We start from the raw sequence: 23,088 nt of genomic DNA, 5'->3' as shown, positions 1-23,088 counted from the left end.
ACTGACTGGTCAGTGCTATTCACAGCCCAGAAACTATTAAATACTGACTGGTCAGTGCTATTCACAGTGAGGAAACTATTAAATACTGACTGGTCAGTGCTATTCACAGTGAGGAAACTATTAAATACTGACTGGTCAGTGCTATTCACAGCCCAGAAACTATTAAATACTGACTGGTCAGTGCTATTCACCGTGAGGATCTATTAAATACTGACTGGTCAGTGCTATTCACAGTGAGGAAACTATTAAATACTGACTGGTCAGTGCTATTCACAGCCCAGAAACTATTAAATACTGACTGGTCAGTGCTATTCACCGTGAGGAACTATTAAATACTGACTGGTCAGTGCTATTCACAGTGAGGAAACTATTAAATACTGACTGGTCAGTGCTATTCACAGTGAGGAAACTATTAAATACTGACTGGTCAGTGCTATTCACAGCCCAGAAACTATTAAATACTGACTGGTCAGTGCTATTCACCGTGAGGAACTATTAAATACTGACTGGTCAGTGCTATTCACAGTGAGGAAACTATTAAATACTGACTGGTCAGTGCTATTCACAGCCCAGAAACTATTAAATACTGACTGGTCAGTGCTATTCACAGCCCAGAAACTATTAAATACTGACTGGTCAGTGCTATTCACAGTGAGGAAACTATTAAATACTGACTGGTCAGTGCTATTCACAGCCCAGAAACTATTAAATACTGACTGGTCAGTGCTATTCACAGTGAGGAAACTATTAAATACTGACTGGTCAGTGCTATTCACAGTGAGGAAACTATTAAATACTGACTGGTCAGTGCTATTCACAGTGAGGAAACTATTAAATACTGACTGGTCAGTGCTATTCACAGTGAGGAAACTATTAAATACTGACTGGTGAGTGCTATTCACAGCCCAGAAACTATTAAATACAGACTGGTCAGTGCTATTCACAGTGAGGAAACTATTAAATACTGACTGGTCAGTGCTATTCACAGCCCAGAAACTATTAAATACTGACTGGTCAGTGCTATTCACAGTGAGGAAACTATTAAATACTGACTGGTCAGTGCTATTCACAGTGAGGAAACTATTAAATACTGACTGGTCAGTGCTATTCACAGCCCAGAAACTATTAAATACAGACTGGTCAGTGCTATTCACAGTGAGGAAACTATTAAATACTGACTGGTCAGTGCTATTCACAGCCCAGAAACTATTAAATACTGACTGGTCAGTGCTATTCACAGTGAGGAAACTATTAAATACTGACTGGTCAGTGCCATTCACAGCCCAGAAACTATTAAATACTGACTGGTCAGTGCTATTCACAGTGAGGAAACTATTAAATACTGACTGGTCAGTGCTATTCACAGTGAGGAAACTATTAAATACTGACTGGTCAGTGCTATTCACAGTGAGGAAACTATTAAATACTGACTGGTCAGTGCTATTCACAGTGAGGAAACTATTAAATACTCACTGGTCAGTGCTATTCACAGCCCAGAAACTATTAAATACTGACTGGTCAGTGCTATTCACAGTGAGGAAACTATTAAATACTGACTGGTCAGTGCTATTCACAGTGAGGAATCTATTAAATGCTGACTGGTCAGTGCTATTCACAGTGAGGAAACTATTAAATACTGACTGGTCAGTGCTATTCACAGCCCGGAAACTATTAAATACTGACTGGTCAGTGCTATTCACAGCCCAGAAACTATTAAATACTGACTGGTCAGTGCTATTCACAGTGAGGAAACTATTAAATACTGACTGGTCAGTGCTATTCACAGTGAGGAAACTATTAAATACTGACTGGTCAGTGCTATTCACAGTGAGGAAACTATTAAATACTGACTGGTCAGTGCTATTCACAGTGAGGAAACTATTAAATACTGACTGGTCAGTGCTATTCACAGTGAGGAAACTATTAAATACTGACTGGTCAGTGCTATTCACAGTGAGGAAACTATTAAATACAGACTGGTCAGTGCTATTCACAGTGAGGAAACTATTAAATACTGACTGGTCAGTGCTAGTCACAGTGAGGAAACTATTAAATACTGACTGGTCAGTGCTATTCACAGTGAGGAAACTATTAAATACTGACTGGTCAGTGCTATTCACAGTGAGGAAACTATTAAATACTGACTGGTCAGTGCTATTCACAGTGAGGAAACTATTAAATACTGACTGGTCAGTGCTATTCACAGCCCAGAAACTATTAAATACTGACTGGTCAGTGCTATTCACAGTGAGGAAACTATTAAATAATGACTGGTCAGTGCTATTCACAACCCAGAAACTATGAAATACTGACTGGTCAGTGCTATTAACAGCCCAGAAACTATTAAATACTGACTGGTCAGTGCTATTCACAGCCCAGAAACTATTAAATACTGACTGGTCAGTGCTATTCACAGCCCAGAAACTATTAAATACTGACTGGTCAGTGCTACTCTCAGTGAGGAAACTATTAAATACTGACTGGTCAGTGCTATTCACAGCCCAGAAACTATTAAATACTGACTGGTCAGTGCTATTCACATCCCAGAAACTATTAAATACTGACTGGTCAGTGCTATTCACAGTGAGGAAACTATTAAATACTGACTGGTCAGTGCTATTCACAGTGAGGAAACTATTAAATACTGACTGGTCAGTGCTATTCACAGTGAGGAAACTATTAAATACTGACTGGTCAGTGCTATTCACAGCCCAGAAATTATTAAATACTGACTGGTCAGTGCTATTCACCGTGAGGAACTATTAAATACTGACTGGTCAGTGCTATTCACAGCCCAGAAACTATTAAATACTGACTGGTCAGTGCTATTCACAGTGAGGAAACTATTAAATGCTGACTGGTCAGTGCTATTCACAGTGAGGAAACTATTAAATACTGACTGGTCAGTGCTATTCACAGCCCAGAAACTATTAAATACTGACTGGTCAGTGCTATTCACAGTGAGGAAACTATTAAATACTGACTGGTCAGTGCTATTCACAGTGAGGAAACTATTAAATACTGACTGGTCAGTGCTATTCACCGTGAGGAACTATTAAATACTGACTGGTCAGTGCTATTCACAGTGAGGAAACTATTAAATACTGACTGGTCAGTGCTATTCACAGTGAGGAAACTATTAAATACTGACTGGTCAGTGCTATTCACAGCCCGGAAACTATTAAATACTGACTGGTCAGTGCTATTCACAGTGAGGAAACTATTAAATACAGACTGGTCAGTGCTATTCACAGTGAGGAAACTATTAAATTCTGACTGGTCAGTGCTATTCACAGTGAGGAAACTATTAAATACTGACTGGTCAGTGCTATTCACAGCCCAGAAACTATTAAATACTGACTGGTCAGTGCTATTCACAGTGAGGAAACTATTAAATACTGACTGGTCAGTGCTATTCACAGTGAGGAAACTATTAAATACTGACTGGTCAATGCTATTCACAGTGAGGAAACTATTAAATACTGACTGGTCAGTGCTATTCACAGTGAGGAAACTATTAAATACAGACTGGTCAGTGCTATTCACAGCCCGGAAACTATTAAATACTGACTGGTCAGTGCTATTCACAGTGAGGAAACTATTAAATACTGACTGGTCAGTGCTATTCACAGTGAGGAAACTATTAAATACTGACTGGTCAGTGCTACTCACAGTGAGGAAACTATTAAATACTGACTGGTCAGTGCTACTCACAGTGAGGAAACTATTAAATACAGACTGGTCAGTGCTATTCACAGTGAGGAAACTATTAAATACTGACTGGTCAGTGCTATTCACAGTGAGGAAACTATTAAATACTGACTGGTCAGTGCTATTCACAGTGAGGAAACTATTAAATACTGACTGGTCAGTGCTATTCACAGTGAGGAAACTATTAAATACTGACTGGTCAGTGCTATTCACAGTGAGGAAACTATTAAATACTGACTGGTCAGTGCTATTCACAGCCCAGAAACTATTAAATACTGACTGGTCAGTGCTATTCACAGTGAGGAAACTATTAAATACTGACTGGTCAGTGCTATTCACAGTGAGGAAACTATTAAATACTGACTGGTCAGTGCTATTCACCGTGAGGAACTATTAAATACTGACTGGTCAGTGCTATTCACAGTGAGGAAACTATTAAATACTGACTGGTCAGTGCTATTCACAGTGAGGAAACTATTAAATACTGACTGGTCAGTGCTATTCACAGCCCAGAAACTATTAAATACTGACTGGTCAGTGCTATTCACAGTGAGGAACTATTAAATACTGACTGGTCAGTGCTATTCACAGTGAGGAAACTATTAAATACTGACTGGTCAGTGCTATTCACAGCCCAGAAACTATTAAATACTGACTGGTCAGTGCTATTCACAGTGAGGAAACTATTAAATACTGACTGGTCAGTGCTATTCACAGTGAGGAAATTATTAAATACTGACTGGTCAGTGCTATTCACAGCCCAGAAACTATTAAATACTGACTGGTCAGTGCTATTCACCGTGAGGAACTATTAAATACTGACTGGTCAGTGCTATTCACAGCCCAGAAACTATTAAATACTGACTGGTCAGTGCTATTCACAGTGAGGAAACTATTAAATACTGACTGGTCAGTGCTATTCACAGTGAGGAAACTATTAAATACTGACTGGTCAGTGCTATTCACCGTGAGGAACTATTAAATACTGACTGGTCAGTGCTATTCACAGTGAGGAAACTATTAAATACTGACTGGTCAGTGCTATTCACAGTGAGGAAACTATTAAATACTGACTGGTCAGTGCTATTCACAGCCCAGAAACTATTAAATACTGACTGGTCAGTGCTATTCACCGTGAGGAACTATTAAATACTGACTGGTCAGTGCTATTCACAGTGAGGAAACTATTAAATACTGACTGGTCAGTGCTATTCACAGTGAGGAAATTATTAAATACTGACTGGTCAGTGCTATTCACAGTAGGAAACTATTAAATACTGACTGGTCAGTGCTATTCACAGTGAGGAAACTATTAAATACTGACTGGTCAGTGCTATTCACAGCCCAGAAACTATTAAATACTGACTGGTCAGTGCTATTCACAGTGAGGAAACTATTAAATACTGACTGGTCAGTGCTATTCACAGCCCAGAAACTATTAAATACTGACTGGTCAGTGCTCTTCACAGCCCAGAAACTATTAAATACTGACTGGTCAGTGCTACTCTCAGTGAGGAAACTATTAAATACTGACTGGTCAGTGCTATTCACAGTGAGGAAACTATTAAATGCTGACTGGTCAGTGCTATTCACAGTGAGGAAACTATTAAATACTGACTGGTCAGTGCTATTCACAACCCAGAATCTATTAAATACTGACTGGTCAGTGCTATTCACAGTGAGGAAACTATTAAATACTGACTGGTCAGTGCTATTCACAGTGAGGAAACTATTAAATACTGACTGGTCAGTGCTATTAACAGCCCAGAAACTATTAAATACTGACTGGTCAGTGCTATTCACAGCCCAGAAACTATTAAATACTGACTGGTCAGTGCTATTCACAGCCCAGAAACTATTAAATACTGACTGGTCAGTGCTATTCACAGTGAGGAAACTATTAAATACTGACTGGTCAGTGCTATTCACAGCCCAGAAACTATTAAATACTGACTGGTCAGTGCTATTCACAGCCCAGAAACTATTAAATACTGACTGGTCAGTGCTATTCACCGTGAGGAACTATTAAATACTGACTGGTCAGTGCTATTCACAGTGAGGAAACTATTAAATACTGACTGGTCAGTGCTATTCACAGCCCAGAAACAATTAAATACTGACTGGTCAGTGCTATTCACCGTGAGGAACTATTAAATACTGACTGGTCAGTGCTATTCACAGTGAGGAAACTATTAAATACTGACTGGTCAGTGCTATTCACAGCCCAGAAACTATTAAATACTGACTGGTCAGTGCTATTCACCGTGAGGAACTATTAAATACTGACTGGTCAGTGCTATTCACAGCCCAGAAACTATTAAATACTGACTCGTCAGTGCTATTCACAGTGAGGAAACTATTAAATACTGACTGGTCAGTGCTATTCACAGTGAGGAAACAATTAAATACTGACTGGTCAGTGCTATTCACAGTGAGGAAACTATTGAATACTGACTGGTCAGTGCTATTCACAGCACAGAAACTATTAAATACTGTCTGGTCAGTGCTATTCACAGTGAGGAAACTATTAAATACTGACTGGTCAGTGCTTTTCACAGCCCCAAACTGTTAAATACTGACTGGTCAGTGCTATTCACAGTGAGGAAATTATTAAATACTGACTGGTCAGTGCTATTCACAGCCCAGAAACTATTAAATACTGACTGGTCAGTGCTATTCACAGTGAGGAAACTATTAAACACTGACTGGTCAGTGCTATTCACAGTGAGGAACTATTAAATACTGACTGGTCAGTGCTATTCACAGTGAGGAAACTATTAAATTCTGACTGGTCAGTGCTATTCACATTGAGGAACTATTAAATACTGACTGGTCAGTGCTATTCACAGTGAGGAAACTATTAAATTCTGACTGGTCTGTGCTAGTCACAGTGAGGAAACTATTAAATACTGACTGGTCAGTGCTATTCACAGCCCAGAAACTATTAAATACTGACTGGTCAGTGCTATTCACAGCCCAGAAACTATTAAATACTGATTGGTCAGTGCTACTCTCAGTGAGGAAACTATTAAATACTGACTGGTCAGTGCTTTTCACAGCCCAGAAACTATTAAATACTGATTGGTCAGTGCTACTCTCAGTGAGGAAACTATTAAATACTGACTGGTCAGTGCTATTCACAACCCAGAATCTATTAAATACTGACTGGTCAGTGCTATTCACAGTGAGGAAACTATTAAATACTGACTGGTCAGTGCTATTCACAGTGAGGAAACTATTAAATACTGACTGGTCAGTGCTATTAACAGCCCAGAAACTATTAAATACTGACTGGTCAGTGCTATTCACAGCCCAGAAACTATTAAATACTGACTGGTCAGTGCTATTCACAGCCCAGAAACTATTAAATACTGACTGGTCAGTGCTATTCACAGTGAGGAAACTATTAAATACTGACTGGTCAGTGCTATTCACAGCCCAGAAACTATTAAATACTGACTGGTCAGTGCTATTCACAGCCCAGAAACTATTAAATACTGACTGGTCAGTGCTATTCACCGTGAGGAACTATTAAATACTGACTGGTCAGTGCTATTCACAGTGAGGAAACTATTAAATACTGACTGGTCAGTGCTATTCACAGCCCAGAAACTATTAAATACTGACTGGTCAGTGCTATTCACCGTGAGGAACTATTAAATACTGACTGGTCAGTGCTATTCACAGTGAGGAAACTATTAAATACTGACTGGTCAGTGCTATTCACAGCCCAGAAACTATTAAATACTGACTGGTCAGTGCTATTCACCGTGAGGAACTATTAAATACTGACTGGTCAGTGCTATTCACAGCCCAGAAACTATTAAATACTGACTGGTCAGTGCTATTCACAGTGAGGAAACTATTAAATACTGACTGGTCAGTGCTATTCACAGTGAGGAAACTATTAAATACTGACTGGTCAGTGCTATTCACAGTGAGGAAACTATTGAATACTGACTGGTCAGTGCTATTCACAGCACAGAAACTATTAAATACTGTCTGGTCAGTGCTATTCACAGTGAGGAAACTATTAAATACTGACTGGTCAGTGCTTTTCACAGCCCCAAACTGTTAAATACTGACTGGTCAGTGCTATTCACAGTGAGGAAATTATTAAATACTGACTGGTCAGTGCTATTCACAGCCCAGAAACTATTAAATACTGACTGGTCAGTGCTATTCACAGTGAGGAAACTATTAAACACTGACTGGTCAGTGCTATTCACAGTGAGGAACTATTAAATACTGACTGGTCAGTGCTATTCACAGTGAGGAAACTATTAAATTCTGACTGGTCAGTGCTATTCACATTGAGGAACAATTAAATACTGACTGGTCAGTGCTATTCACAGTGAGGAAACTATTAAATTCTGACTGGTCAGTGCTAGTCACAGTGAGGAAACTATTAAACACTGACTGGTCAGTGCTATTCACAGTGAGGAAACTATTAAATACTGACTGGTCAGTGCTATTCACAGTGAGGAAACTATTAAATACTGACTGGTCAGTACTATTCACAGCCCAGAAACTATTAAATACTGACTGGTCAGTGCTATTCACAGTGAGGAAACTATTAAATACTGACTGGTCAGTGCTATTCACAGTGAGGAAACTATTAAATGCTGACTGGTCAGTGCTATTCACAGTGAGGAAACTATTAAATACTGTCTGGTCAGTGCTATTCACAGTGAGGAAACTATTAAATACTGACTGGTCAGTGCTATTCACAGCCCAGAAACTATTAAATACTGACTGGTCAGTGCTATTCACAGCCCAGAAACTATTAAATACTGACTGGTCAGTGCTATTCACAGTGAGGAAACTATTAAATACTGACTGGTCAGTGCTATTCACAGCCCAGAAACTCTTAAATACTGACTGGTCAGTGGTATTCACAGTGAGGAAACTATTAAATACTGACTGGTCAGTGCTATTCACAGTGAGGAAACTATTAAATACTGACTGGTCAGTGCTTTTCACAGCCCAGAAACTATTAAATACTGACTGGTCAGTGCTATTTACAGTGAGGAAACTATTAAATACTGACTGGTCAGTGCTATTCACAGTGAGGAAACTATTAAATACTGACTGGTCAGTGCTATTCACAGCCCAGAAACTATTAAATACTGACTGGTCAGTGCTATTCACAGTGAGGAAACTATTAAATACTGACTGGTCAGTGCTATTCACAGCCCAGAAACTATTAAATACTGACTGGTCAGTGCTATTCACAGCCCAGAAACTATTAAATACTGACTGGTCAGTGCTATTCACAGCCCTAAACTATTAAATACTGACTGGTCAGTGCTATTCACAGTGAGGAAACTATTAAATACTGACTGGTCAGTGCTATTCACAGCCCAGAAACTATTAAATACTGACTGGTCAGTGCTATTCACAGTGAGGAAACTATTAAATACTGACTGGTCAGTGCTATTCACAGCCCAGAAACTATTAAATACTGACTGCTCAGTGCTATTCACAGTGAGGAAACTATTAAATACTGACTGATCAGTGCTATTCACAGCCCAGAAACTATTAAATACTGACTGGTCAGTGCTATTCACAGTGAGAAAACTATTAAATACTGACTGGTCAGTGCTATTCACAGCCCAGAAACTATTAAATACTGACTGGTCAGTGCTATTCACAGTGAGGAAACTATTAAATACTGACTGGTCAGTGCTATTCACAGCCCAGAAACTATTAAATACTGACTGGTCAGTGCTATTCACAGCCCAGAAACTATTAAATACTGACTGGTCAGTGCTATTCACAGCCCAGAAACTATTAAATACTGACTGGTCAGTGCTATTCACAGCCCAGAAACTATTAAATACTGACTGGTCAGTGCTATTCCCAGTGAGGAAACTATTAAATACTGACTGATCAGTGCTATTCACAGCCCAGAAACTATTAAATACTGACTGGTCAGTGCTATTAACAGCCCAGAAACTATTAAATACTGACTGGTCAGTGCTATTCACAGTGAGGAAACTATTAAATACTGACTGGTCAATGCTATTCACAGTGAGGAAACTATTAAATACTGACTGGTCAGTGCTATTCACAGTGAGAAAACTATTAAATACTGACTGGTCAGTGCTATTCACAGCCCAGAAACTATTAAATACTGACTGGTCAGTGCTATTCACAGTGAGGAAACTATTAAATACTGACTGGTCAGTGCTATTCACAGTGAGGAAACTATTAAATACTGACTGGTCAGTGCTATTCACAGTGAGGAAACTATTAAATACTGACTGGTCAGTGCTATTCACAGTGAGGAAACTATTAAATACTGACTGGTCAGTGCTATTCACAGCCCGGAAACTATTAAATACTGACTGGTCAGTGCTATTCACAGTGAGGAAACTATTAAACACTGACTGGTCAGTGCTATTCACAGTGAGGAAACTATTAAATACTGACTGGTCAGTGCTATTCACAGCCCAGAAAGTATTAAATACTGACTGGTCAGTGCTATTCACAGTGAGGAAACTATTAAATACTGACTGGTCAGTGCTATTCACAGCCCAGAAACTATTAAATACTGACTGGTCAGTGCTATTCACAGTGAGGAAACTATTAAATACTGACTGGTCAGTGCGATTCACAGCCCAGAAACTATTAAATACTGACTGGTCAGTGCTATTCACAGTGAGGATACTATTAAATACTGACTGGTCAGTGCTATTCACAGTGAGGAAACTATTAAATACTGACTGGTCAGTGCTTTTCACAGCGAGGAAACTATTAAATACTGACTGGTCAGTGCTATTCACAGTGAGGAAACTATTAAATACTGACTGGTCAGTGCTATTCACAGTGAGGAAACTATTAAATACTGACTGGTCAGTGCTATTCACAGCCCAGAAACTATTAAATACTGACTGGTCAGTGCTATTCACAGTGAGGAAACTGTTAAATACTGACTGCTCTGTGCTATTCACAGCCCAGAAACTATGAAATACTGACTGGTCAGTGCTATTAACAGCCCAGAAACTATTAAATACTGACTGGTCAGTGCTATTCACAGCCCAGAAACTATTAAATACTGACTGGTCAGTGCTATTCACAGCCCAGAAACTATTAAATACTGACTGGTCAGTGCTATTCACAGCCCAGAAACTATTAAATACTGACTTGTCAGTGCTATTCACAGTGAGGAAACTATTAAATACTGACTGGTCAGTTCGATTCACAGCCCAGAAACTATTAAATACTGACTGGTCAGTGCTATTCACAGTGAGGAAACTATTAAATACTGACTGGTCAGTGCTATTCACAGTGAGGAAACTATTAAATACTGACTGGTCAGTGCTTTTCACAGCGAGGAAACTATTAAATACTGACTGGTCAGTGCTATTCACAGTGAGGAAACTATTAAATACTGACTGGTCAGTGCTATTCACAGTGAGGAAACTATTAAATACTGACTGGTCAGTGCTATTCACAGTGAGGAAACTATTAAATACTGACTGGTCAGTGCTATTCACAGCCCAGAAACTATTAAATACTGACTGGTCAGTGCTATACACAGTGAGGAAACTATTAAATACTGACTGGTCAGTGCTATTCACAGCGAGGAAACTATTAAATACTGACTGGTCAGTGCTATTCACAGTGAGGAAACTATTAAATACTGACTGGTCAGTGCTTTTCACAGCGAGGAAACTATTAAATACTGACTGGTCAGTGCTATTCACAGCCCAGAAACTATTAAATACTGACTGGTCAGTGCTATTCACAGTGAGGAAACTATTAAATACTGACTGGTCAGTGCTATTCACAGCCCAGAAACTATTAAATACTGACTGGTCAGTGCTATTCACAGTGAGGAAACTATTAAATACTGACTGGTCAGTGCTATTCACAGTGAGGAAACTATTAAATACTGACTGGTCAGTGCTATTCACAGCCCAGAAACTATTAAATACTGACTGGTCAGTGCTATTCACAGTGAGAAAACTATTAAATACTGACTGGTCAGTGCTATTCACAGCCCAGAAACTATTAAATACTGACTGGTCAGTGCTAATCACAGCCCGGAAACTATTAAATACTGACTGGTCAGTGCTATTCACAGCCCAGAAACTATTAAATACTGACTGGTCAGTGCTATTCACAGCCCGGAAACTATTAAATACTGACTGGTCAGTGCTATTCACAGCCCAGAAACTATTAAATACTGACTGGTCAGTGCTATTCACAGTGAGGAAACTATTAAATACTTACTGGTCAGTGCTATTCACAGTGAGGAAACTATTAAATACTGACTGGTCAGTGCTATTCACAGCCCGGAAACTATTAAATACTGACTGGTCAGTGCTATTCACAGCCCAGAAACTATGAAATACTGACTGGTCAGTGCTATTCACAGTGAGGAAACTATTAAATACTGACTGGTCAGTGCTATTCACAGTGAGGAAACTATTAAATACTGACTGGTCAGTGCTATTCACAGCCCGGAAACTATTAAATACTGACTGGTCAGTGCTATTCACTGTGAGGAATCTATTAAATACTGACTGGTCAGTGCTATTCACAGTGAGGAAACTATTAAATACTGACTGGTCAGTGCTATTCACAGTGAGGAATCTATTAAATACTGACTGGTCAGTGCTATTCACAGTGAGGAAACTATTCAATACTGACTGGTCAGTGCTATTCACAGCCCAGAAACTATTAAATACTGACTGGTCAGTGCTATTCACAGTGAGGAAACTATTAAATACTGACTGGTCAGTGCTATTCACAGTGAGGAAACTATTAAATACTGACTGGTCAGTGCTATTCACAGTGAGGAAACTATTAAATACTGACTGGTCAGTGCTATTCACAGTGAGGAAACTATTAAATACTGACTGGTCAGTGCTATTCACAGCCAAGAAACTATTAAATACTGACTGGTCAGTGCTATTCACAGCCCAGAAACTATTAAATACTGACTGGTCAGTGCTATTCACAGTGAGGAAACTATTAAATACTGACTGGTCAGTGCTATTCACAGTGAGGAAACTATTAAATACTGACTGATCAGTGCTATTCACAGCCCAGAAACTATTAAATACTGACTGGTCAGTGCTATTCACAGCCCAGAAACTATTAAATACTGACTGGTCAGTGCTATTCACAGTGAGGAAACTATTAAATACTGACTGGTCAGTGCTATTCACAGCCCAGAAACTATTAAATACTGACTGGTCAGTGCTATTCACAGTGAGGAAACTATTAAATACTGACTGGTCAGTGCTATTCACAGCCCAGAAACTATTAAATACTGACTGGTCAGTGCTATTCACAGCCCAGAAACTATTAAATACTGACTGGTCAGTGCTATTCACAGCCCAGAAACTATTAAATACTGACTGGTCAGTGCTATTCACAGTGAGGAAACTATTAAATACAGACTGGTCAGTGCTATTCAAAGTGAGGAAACTATTAAATACTGACTGGTCAGTGCTATTCACAGTGAGGAAACTATTAAATACTGACTGGTCAGTGCTATTCACAGTGAGGAAACTATTAAATACTGACTGGTCAGTGCTATTCACAGTGAGGAAACTATTAAATACTGACTGGTCAGTGCTATTCACAGTGAGGAAACTATTAAATACTGACTGGTCAGTGCTATTCACAGTGAGGAAACTATTAAATACTGACTGGTCAGTGCTATTCACAGTGAGGAAACTATTAAATACTGACTGGTCAGTGCTATTCACAGTGAGGAAACTATTAAATACTGACTGGTCAGTGCTATTCACAGTGAGGAAACTATTAAATACTGACTGGTCAGTGCTATTCACAGTGAGGAAACTATTAAATACTGACTGGTCAGTGCTATTCACAGTGAGGAAACTATTGAATACTGACTGGTCAGTGCTATTCACAGTGAGGAAACTATTAAATACTGACTGGTCAATGCTATTCACAGCACAGAAACTATTAAATACTGACTGGTCAGTGCTATTCACAGTGAGGAAACTATTAAATACTGACTGGTCAGTGCTATTCACAGTGAGGAAACTATTGAATACTGACTGGTCAGTGCTATTCACAGCATAGAAACTATTAAATACTGTCTGGTCAGTGCTATTCACAGCCCAGAAACTATTAAATACTGACTGGTCAGTGCTATTCACAGTGAGGAAACTATTAAATACTGACTGGTCAGTGCTATTCACAGTGAGGAAACTATTAAATACTGACTGGTCAGTGCTATTCACAGTGAGGAAACTATTAAATACTGACTGGTCAGTGCTATTCACAGTGAGGAAACTATTGAATACTGACTGGTCAGTGCTATTCACAGCCCAGAAACTATTAAACACTGACTGGTCAGTGCTATTCACAGTGAGGAAACTATTAAATACTGACTGTTCAGTGCTATTCACAGTGAGGAAACTATTAAATACTGACTGGTCAGTGCTATTCACAGAGCGGAAACTATTAAATACTGACTGGTCAGTGCTATTCACAGTGAGGAAACTATTAAATACTGACTGGTCAGTGCTATTCACAGTGAGGAAACTATTAAATACTGACTGGTCAGTGCTATTCACAGTGAGGAAACTATTAAATACTGACTGGTCAGTGCTATTCACAGTGAGGAAACTATTAAATACTGACTGGTCAGTGCTATTCACAGTGAGGAAACTATTAAATACTGACTGGTCAGTGCTATTCACAGTGAGGAAACTATTAAATACTGACTGGTCAGTGCTATTCACAGTGAGGAAACTATTAAATACTGACTGGTCAGTGCTATTCACAGTGAGGAACTATTAAATACTGACTGGTCAGTGCTATTCACAGCCCAGAAACTATTAAATACTGACTGGTCAGTGCTATTCACAGTGAGGAAACTATTAAATACTGACTGGTCAGTGCTATTCACAGTGAGGAAACTATTAAACACTGACTGGTCAGTGCTATTCACAGCCCAGAAACTATTAAATACTGACTGGTCAGTGCTATTCACAGCCCAGAAACTATTAAATACTGACTGGTCAGTGCTATTCACAGCACAGAAACTATTAAATACTGACTGGTCAGTGCTATTCACAGTGCGGAAACTATTAAATACTGACTGGTCAGTGCTATTCACAGTGAGGAACTATTAAATACTGACTGGTCAGTGCTATTCACAGCCCGGAAACTATTAAATACTGACTGGTCAGTGCTATTCACAGCCCAGAAACTATGAAATACTGACTGGTCAGTGCTATTCACAGTGAGGAAACTATTAAATACTGACTGGTCAGTGCTATTCACAGCCCAGAAACTATTAAATACTGACTGGTCAGTGCTATTCACAGCCCGGAAACTATTAAATACTGACTGGTCAGTGCTATTCACAGTGAGGAAACTATTAAATACTGACTGGTCAGTGCTATTCACAGTGAGGAAACTATTAAGTACTGACTGATCAGTGCTATTCACAGCCCAGAAACTATTAAATACTGACTGGTCAGTGCTATTCACAGCCCAGAAACTATTAAATACTGACTGGTCAGTGCTATTCACAGTGAGGAAACTATTAAATACTGACTGGTCAGTGCTATTCACAGCCCAGAAACTATTAAATACTGACTGGTCAGTGCTATTCACAGTGAGGAAACTATTAAATACTGACTGGTCAGTGCTATTCACAGCCCAGAAACTATTAAATACTGACTGGTCAGTGGTATTCACAGCCCAGAAACTATTAAATACTGACTGGTCAGTGCTATTCACAGTGAGGAAACTATTAAATACAGACTGGTCAGTGCTATTCACAGTGAGGAAACTATTAAATACTGACTGGTCAGTGCTATTCACAGTGAGGAAACTATTAAATACTGACTGGTCAGTGCTATTCACAGTGAGGAAACTATTAAATACTGACTGGTCAGTGCTATTCACAGCCCAGAAACTATTAAATACTGACTGGTCAGTGCTATTCACAGTGAGGAAACTATTAAATACTGACTGGTCAGTGCTATTCACAGTGAGGAAACTATTAAATACTGACTGGTCAGTGCTATTCACAGTGAGGAAACTATTAAATACTGACTGGTCAGTGCTATTCACAGTGAGGAAACTATTAAATACTGACTGGTCAGTGCTATTCACAGTGAGGAAACTATTAAATACTGACTGGTCAGTGCTATTCACAGTGAGGAAACTATTAAATACTGACTGGTCAGTGCTATTCACAGTGAGGAAACTATTAAATACTGACTGGTCAGTGCTATTCACAGCCCAGAAACTATTAAATACTGACTGGTCAGTGCTATTCACAGCCCAGAAACTATTAAACACTGACTGGTCAGTGCTATTCACAGTGAGGAAACTATTAAATACTGACTGTTCAGTGCTATTCACAGTGAGGAAACTATTAAATACTGACTGGTCAGTGCTATTCACAGAGCGGAAACTATTAAATACTGACTGGTCAGTGCTATTCACAGTGAGGAAACTATTAAATACTGACTGGTCAGTGCTATTCACAGTGAGGAAACTATTAAATACTGACTGGTCAGTGCTATTCACAGTGAGGAAACTATTAAATACTGACTGGTCAGTGCTATTCACAGCCCAGAAACTATTAAATACTGACTGGTCAGTGCTATTCACAGCCCAGAAACTATTAAATACTGACTGGTCAGTGCTATTCACAGTGAGGAAACTATTAAATACTGACTGGTCAGTGCTATTCACAGTGAGGAAACTATTAAATACTGACTGGTCAGTGCTATTCACAGCCCGGAAACTATTAAATACTGACTGGTCAGTGCTATTCACAGTGAGGAATCTATTAAATACTGACTGGTCAGTGCTATTCACAGTGAGGAAACTATTAAATACTGACTGGTCAGTGCTATTCACAGTGAGGAAACTATTAAATACTGACTGGTCAGTGCTATTCACAGTGAGGAATCTATTAAATACTGACTGGTCAGTGCTATTCACAGTGAGGAATCTATTCAATACTGACTGGTCAGTGCTATTCACAGCCCAGAAACTATTAAATACTGACTGGTCAGTGCTATTCACAGTGAGGAAACTATTAAATACTGACTGGTCAGTGCTATTCACAGTGAGGAAACTATTAAATACTGACTGGTCAGTGCTATTCACAGTGAGGAAACTATTAAATACTGACTGGTCAGTGCTATTCACAGTGAGGAAACTATTAAATACTGACTGGTCAGTGCTATTCACAGCCCAGAAACTATTAAATACTGACTGGTCAGTGCTATTCACAGCCCAGAAACTATTAAATACTGACTGGTCAGTGCTATTCACAGTGAGGAAACTATTAAATACTGACTGGTCAGTGCTATTCACAGTGAGGAAACTATTAAATACTGACTGATCAGTGCCATTCACAGCCCAGAAACTATTAAATACTGACTGGTCAGTGCTATTCACAGCCCAGAAACTATTAAATACTGACTGGTCAGTGCTATTCACAGTGAGGAAACTATTAAATACTGACTGGTCAGTGCTATTCACAGCCCAGAAACTATTAAATACTGACTGGTCAGTGCTATTCACAGTGAGGAAACTATTAAATACTGACTGGTCAGTGCTATTCACAGCCCAGAAACTATTAAATACTGACTGGTCAGTGCTATTCACAGCCCAGAAACTATTAAATACTGACTGGTCAGTGCTATTCACAGTGAGGAAACTATTAAATACAGACTGGTCAGTGCTATTCACAGTGAGGAAACTATTAAATACTGACTGGTCAGTGCTATTCACAGTGAGGAAACTATTAAATACTGACTGGTCAGTGCTATTCACAGTGAGGAAACTATTAAATACTGACTGGTCAGTGCTATTCACAGCCCAGAAACTATTAAATACTGACTGGTCAGTGCTATTCACAGTGAGGAAACTATTAAATACTGACTGGTCAGTGCTATTCACAGTGAGGAAACTATTAAATACTGACTGGTCAGTGCTATTCACAGTGAGGAAACTATTAAATACTGACTGGTCAGTGCTATTCACAGTGAGGAAACTATTAAATACTGACTGGTCAGTGCTATTCACAGTGAGGAAACTATTAAATACTGACTGGTCAGTGCTATTCACAGTGAGGAAACTATTAAATACTGACTGGTCAGTGCTATTCACAGCCCAGAAACTATTAAATATTGACTGGTCAGTGCTATTCACAGTGAGGAAATTATTAAATACTGACTGGTCAGTGCTTTTCACAGCGAGGAAACTATTAAATACTGACTGGTCAGTGCTATTCACAGCCCAGAAACTATTAAATACTGACTGGTCAGTGCTATTCACAGCCCAGAAACTATTAAATACTGACTGGTCAGTGCTATTCACAGTGAGGAAACTATTAAACACTGACTGGTCAGTGCTGTTCACAGTGAGGAAACTATTAAATACTGACTGGTCAGTGCTATTCACAGCCCAGAAACTATTAAATACTGACTGGTCAGTGCTATTCACAGCGAGGAAACTATTAAATACTGACTGGTCAGTGCTATTCACAGTGAGGAAACTATTAAATACTGACTGGTCAGTGCTATTCACAGCCCAGAAACTATTAAATACTGACTGGTCAGTGCTATTCACAGCCCAGAAACTATTAAATACTGACTGGTCAGTGCTATTCACAGTGCGGAAACTATTAAATACTGACTGGTCAGTGCTATTCACAGTGAGGAAACTATTAAACACTGACTGGTGAGTGCTATTCACAGCCCAGAAACTATTAAATACTGACTGGTCAGTGCTATTCACAGTGAGGAAACTATTAAACACTGACTGGTCAGTGCTATTCACAGCCCAGAAACTATTAAATACTGACTGGTCAGTGCTATTCACAGCCCAGAAACTATTAAACACTGACTGGTCAGTGCTGTTCACAGTGAGGAAACTATTAAACACTGACTGGTCAGTGCTATTCACAGCCCAGAAACTATTAAATACTGACTGGTCAGTGCTATTCACAGTGCGGAAACTATTAAATACTGACTGGTCAGTGCTATTCACAGCCCAGAAACTGTTAAATACTGACTGGTCAGTGCTATTCACAGCCCAGAAACTATTAAATACTGACTGGTCAGTGCTATTCACAGTGAGGAAACTATTAAATACTGACTGGTCAGTGCTATTCACAGTGAGGAAACTATTAAATACTGACTGGTCAGTGCTATTCACAGTGAGGAAACTATTAAATACTGACTGGTCAGTGCTATTCACAGCCCAGAAACTGTTAAATACTGACTGGTCAGTGCTATTCACAGCCCAGAAACTATTAAATACTGACTGGTCAGTGCTATTCACAGTGAGGAAACTATTAAATACTGACTGGTCAGTGCTATTCACAGTGAGGAAACTATTAAATACTGACTGGTCAGTGCTATTCACAGTGAGGAAACTATTAAATACTGACTGGTCAGTGCTATTCACAGTGAGGAAACTATTAAATACTGACTGGTCAGTGCTATTCACAGCCCAGAAACTGTTAAATACTGACTGGTCAGTGCTATTCACAGCCCTAAACTATTAAATACTGACTGGTCAGTGCTATTCACAGTGAGGAAACTATTAAATACTGACTGGTCAGTGCTATTCACAGCCCAGAAACTATTAAATACTGACTGGTCAGTGCTATTCACAGTGAGGAAACTATTAAATACTGACTGGTCAGTGCTATTCACAGTGAGGAAACTATTAAATACTGACTGGTCAGTGCTATTCACAGTGAGGAAACTATTAAATACTGACTGGTCAGTACTATTCACAGTGAGGAAACTATTAAATACTGACTGGTCAGTGCTATTCACAGCCCAGAAACTATTAAATACTGACTGGTCAGTGCTATTCACAGTGAGGAAACTATTAAATACTGACTGGTCAGTGCTATTCACAGTGAGGAAACTATTAAATACTGACTGGTCAGTGCTATTCACAGCCCAGAAACTATTAAATACTGACTGGTCAGTGCTATTCACAGTGAGGAAACTATTAAATACTGACTGGTCAGTGCTATTCACAGTGAGGAAACTATTAAATACTGACTGGTCAGTGCTATTCACAGCCCAGAAACTATTAAATACTGACTGGTCAGTGCTATTCACAGTGAGGAAACTATTAAATACTGACTGGTCAGTGCTATTCACAGTGAGGAAACTATTAAATACTGACTGGTCAGTGCTATTCACAGTGAGGAAACTATTAAATACTGACTGGTCAGTGCTATTCACAGTGAGGAAACTATCAAATACTGACTGGTCAGTGCTATTCACAGCCCGGAAACTATTAAATACTGACTGGTCAGTGCCATTCACAGCCCAGAAACTATTAAATACTGACTGGTCAGTGCTATTCACAGCCCAGAAACTATTAAATACTGACTGGTCAGTGCTATTCACAGCCCAGAAACTATTAAATACTGACTGGTCAGTGCTATTCACAGCCCGGAAACTATTAAATACTGACTGGTCAGTGCTATTCACAGCCCAGAAACTATTAAATACTGACTGGTCAGTGCTATTCACAGTGAGGAAACTATTAAATACTGACTGGTCAGTGCTATTCACAGCCCAGAAACTATTAAATACTGACTGGTCAGTGCTATTCACAGTGAGGAAACTATTAAATACTGACTGGTCAGTGCTATTCACAGCCCAGAAACTATTAAATACTGACTGGTCAGTGCTATTCACAGCCCAGAAACTATTAAATACTGACTGGTCAGTGCTATTCACAGCCCGGAAACTATTAAATACTGACTGGTCAGTGCTATTCACAGCCCAGAAACTATTAAATACTGACTGGTCAGTGCTATTCACAGTGAGGAAAGTATTAAATACTGACTGGTCAGTGCTATTCACAGCCCGGAAACTATTAAATACTCACTGGTCAGTGCTATTCACAGCCCAGAAACTATTAAATACTGACTGGTCAGTGCTATTCACAGTGAGGAAACTATTAAACATTGACTGGTCAGTGCTATTCACAGCCCATAAACTATTAAATACTGACTGGTCAGTGCTATTCACAGTGAGGAAACTATTAAACACTGACTGGTCAGTGCTATTCACAGCCCAGAAACTATTAAATACTGACTGGTCAGTGCTATTCACAGTGCGGAAACTATTAAATACTGACTGGTCAGTGCTATTCACAGCCCAGAAACTGTTAAATACTGACTGGTCAGTGCTATTCACAGCCCAGAAACTATTAAATACTGACTGGTCAGTGCTATTCACAGTGAGGAAACTATTAAATACTGACTGGTCAGTGCTATTCACAGTGAGGAAACTATTAAATACTGACTGGTCAGTGCTATTCACAGTGAGGAAACTATTAAATACTGACTGGTCAGTGCTATTCACAGCCCAGAAACTGTTAAATACTGACTGGTCAGTGCTATTCACAGCCCAGAAACTATTAAATACTGACTGGTCAGTGCTATTCACAGTGAGGAAACTATTAAATACTGACTGGTCAGTGCTATTCACAGTGAGGAAACTATTAAATACTGACTGGTCAGTGCTATTCACAGTGAGGAAACTATTAAATACTGACTGGTCAGTGCTATTCACAGTGAGGAAACTATTAAATACTGACTGGTCAGTGCTATTCACAGTGAGGAAACTATTAAATACTGACTGGTCAGTGCTATTCACAGTGAGGAAACTATTAAATACTGACTGGTCAGTGCTATTCACAGCCCAGAAACTGTTAAATACTGACTGGTCAGTGCTATTCACAGCCCTAAACTATTAAATACTGACTGGTCAGTGCTATTCACAGCCCAGAAACTGTTAAATACTGACTGGTCAGTGCTATTCACAGCCCTAAACTATTAAATACTGACTGGTCAGTGCTATTCACAGTGAGGAAACTATTAAATACTGACTGGTCAGTGCTATTCACAGTGAGGAAACTATTAAATACTGACTGGTCAGTGCTATTCACAGTGAGGAAACTATTAAATACTGACTGGTCAGTGCTATTCACAGTGAGGAAACTATTAAATACTGACTGGTCAGTGCTATTCACAGTGAGGAAACTATTAAATACTGACTGGTCAGTGCCATTCACAGCCCAGAAACTATTAAATACTGACTGGTCAGTGCTATTCACAGCCCAGAAACTATTAAATACTGACTGGTCAGTGCTATTCACAGCCCAGAAACTATTAAATACTGACTGGTCAGTGCTATTCACAGCCCGGAAACTATTAAATACTGACTGGTCAGTGCTATTCACAGCCCAGAAACTATTAAATACTGACTGGTCAGTGCTATTCACAGTGAGGAAACTATTAAATACTGACTGGTCAGTGCTATTCACAGCCCAGAAACTATTAAATACTGACTGGTCAGTGCTATTCACAGTGAGGAAACTATTAAATACTGACTGGTCAGTGCTATTCACAGCCCAGAAACTGTTAAATACTGACTGGTCAGTGCTATTCACAGCCCAGAAACTATTAAATACTGACTGGTCAGTGCTATTCACAGTGAGGAAACTATTAAATACTGACTGGTCAGTGCTATTCACAGCCCAGAAACTGTTAAATACTGACTGGTCAGTGCTATTCACAGCCCAGAAACTATTAAATACTGACTTGTCAGTGCTATTCACAGGGAGGAAACTATTAAATACTGACTGGTCAGTGCTATTCACAGTGAGGAAACTATTAAATACTGACTGGTCAGTGCTATTCACAGCCCAGAAACTATTAAATACTGACTGGTCAGTGCTATTCACAGTGAGGAAACTATTAAATACTGACTGGTCAGTGCTATTCACAGCCCAGAAACTGTTAAATACTGACTGGTCAGTGCTATTCACAGTGAGGAAACTATTAAATACTGACTGGTCAGTGCTATTCACAGCCCAGAAACTGTTAAATACTGACTGGTCAGTGCTATTCACAGCCCTAAGCTATTAAATACTGACTGGTCAGTGCTATTCACAGTGAGGAAACTATTAAATACTGACTGGTCAGTGCTATTCACAGTGAGGAAACTATTAAATACTGACTGGTCAGTGCTATTCACAGTGAGGAAACTATTAAATACTGACTGGTCAGTGCTATTCACAGTGAGGAAACTATTAAATACTGACTGGTCAGTGCTATTCACAGTGAGGAAACTATTAAATACTGACTGGTCAGTGCTATTCACAGTGAGGAAACTATTAAATACTGACTGGTCAGTGCTATTCACAGTGTGGAAACTATTAAATACTGACTGGTCAGTGCTATTCACAGTGAGGAAACTATTAAATACTGACTGGTCAGTGCTATTCACAGCCCGGAAACTATTAAATACTGACTGGTCAGTGCCATTCACAGCCCAGAAACTATTAAATACTGACTGGTCAGTGCTA

The 23,088-nt window shown here is 39.3% G+C and overlaps 1 protein-coding gene across 3 annotated transcripts in view; it reads right to left on the bottom strand.

Annotated features, from left to right (window-relative positions):
- ptk2ba (protein tyrosine kinase 2 beta, a) overlaps nucleotides 1–23,088 on the bottom strand; it is a 505,509-nt gene that overhangs the window by 74,525 nt on the left and 407,896 nt on the right. The gene's annotated exons all lie outside the window — the stretch shown is intronic.

Source organism: Scyliorhinus torazame, chromosome 1, assembly GCF_047496885.1.
Source record: "Scyliorhinus torazame isolate Kashiwa2021f chromosome 1, sScyTor2.1, whole genome shotgun sequence".
Classification (NCBI taxonomy): domain Eukaryota; kingdom Metazoa; phylum Chordata; class Chondrichthyes; order Carcharhiniformes; family Scyliorhinidae; genus Scyliorhinus; species Scyliorhinus torazame.
Note: the sequence above shows the minus strand (reverse complement) of the source record. Positions and strands in the feature narration are given on the sequence as shown.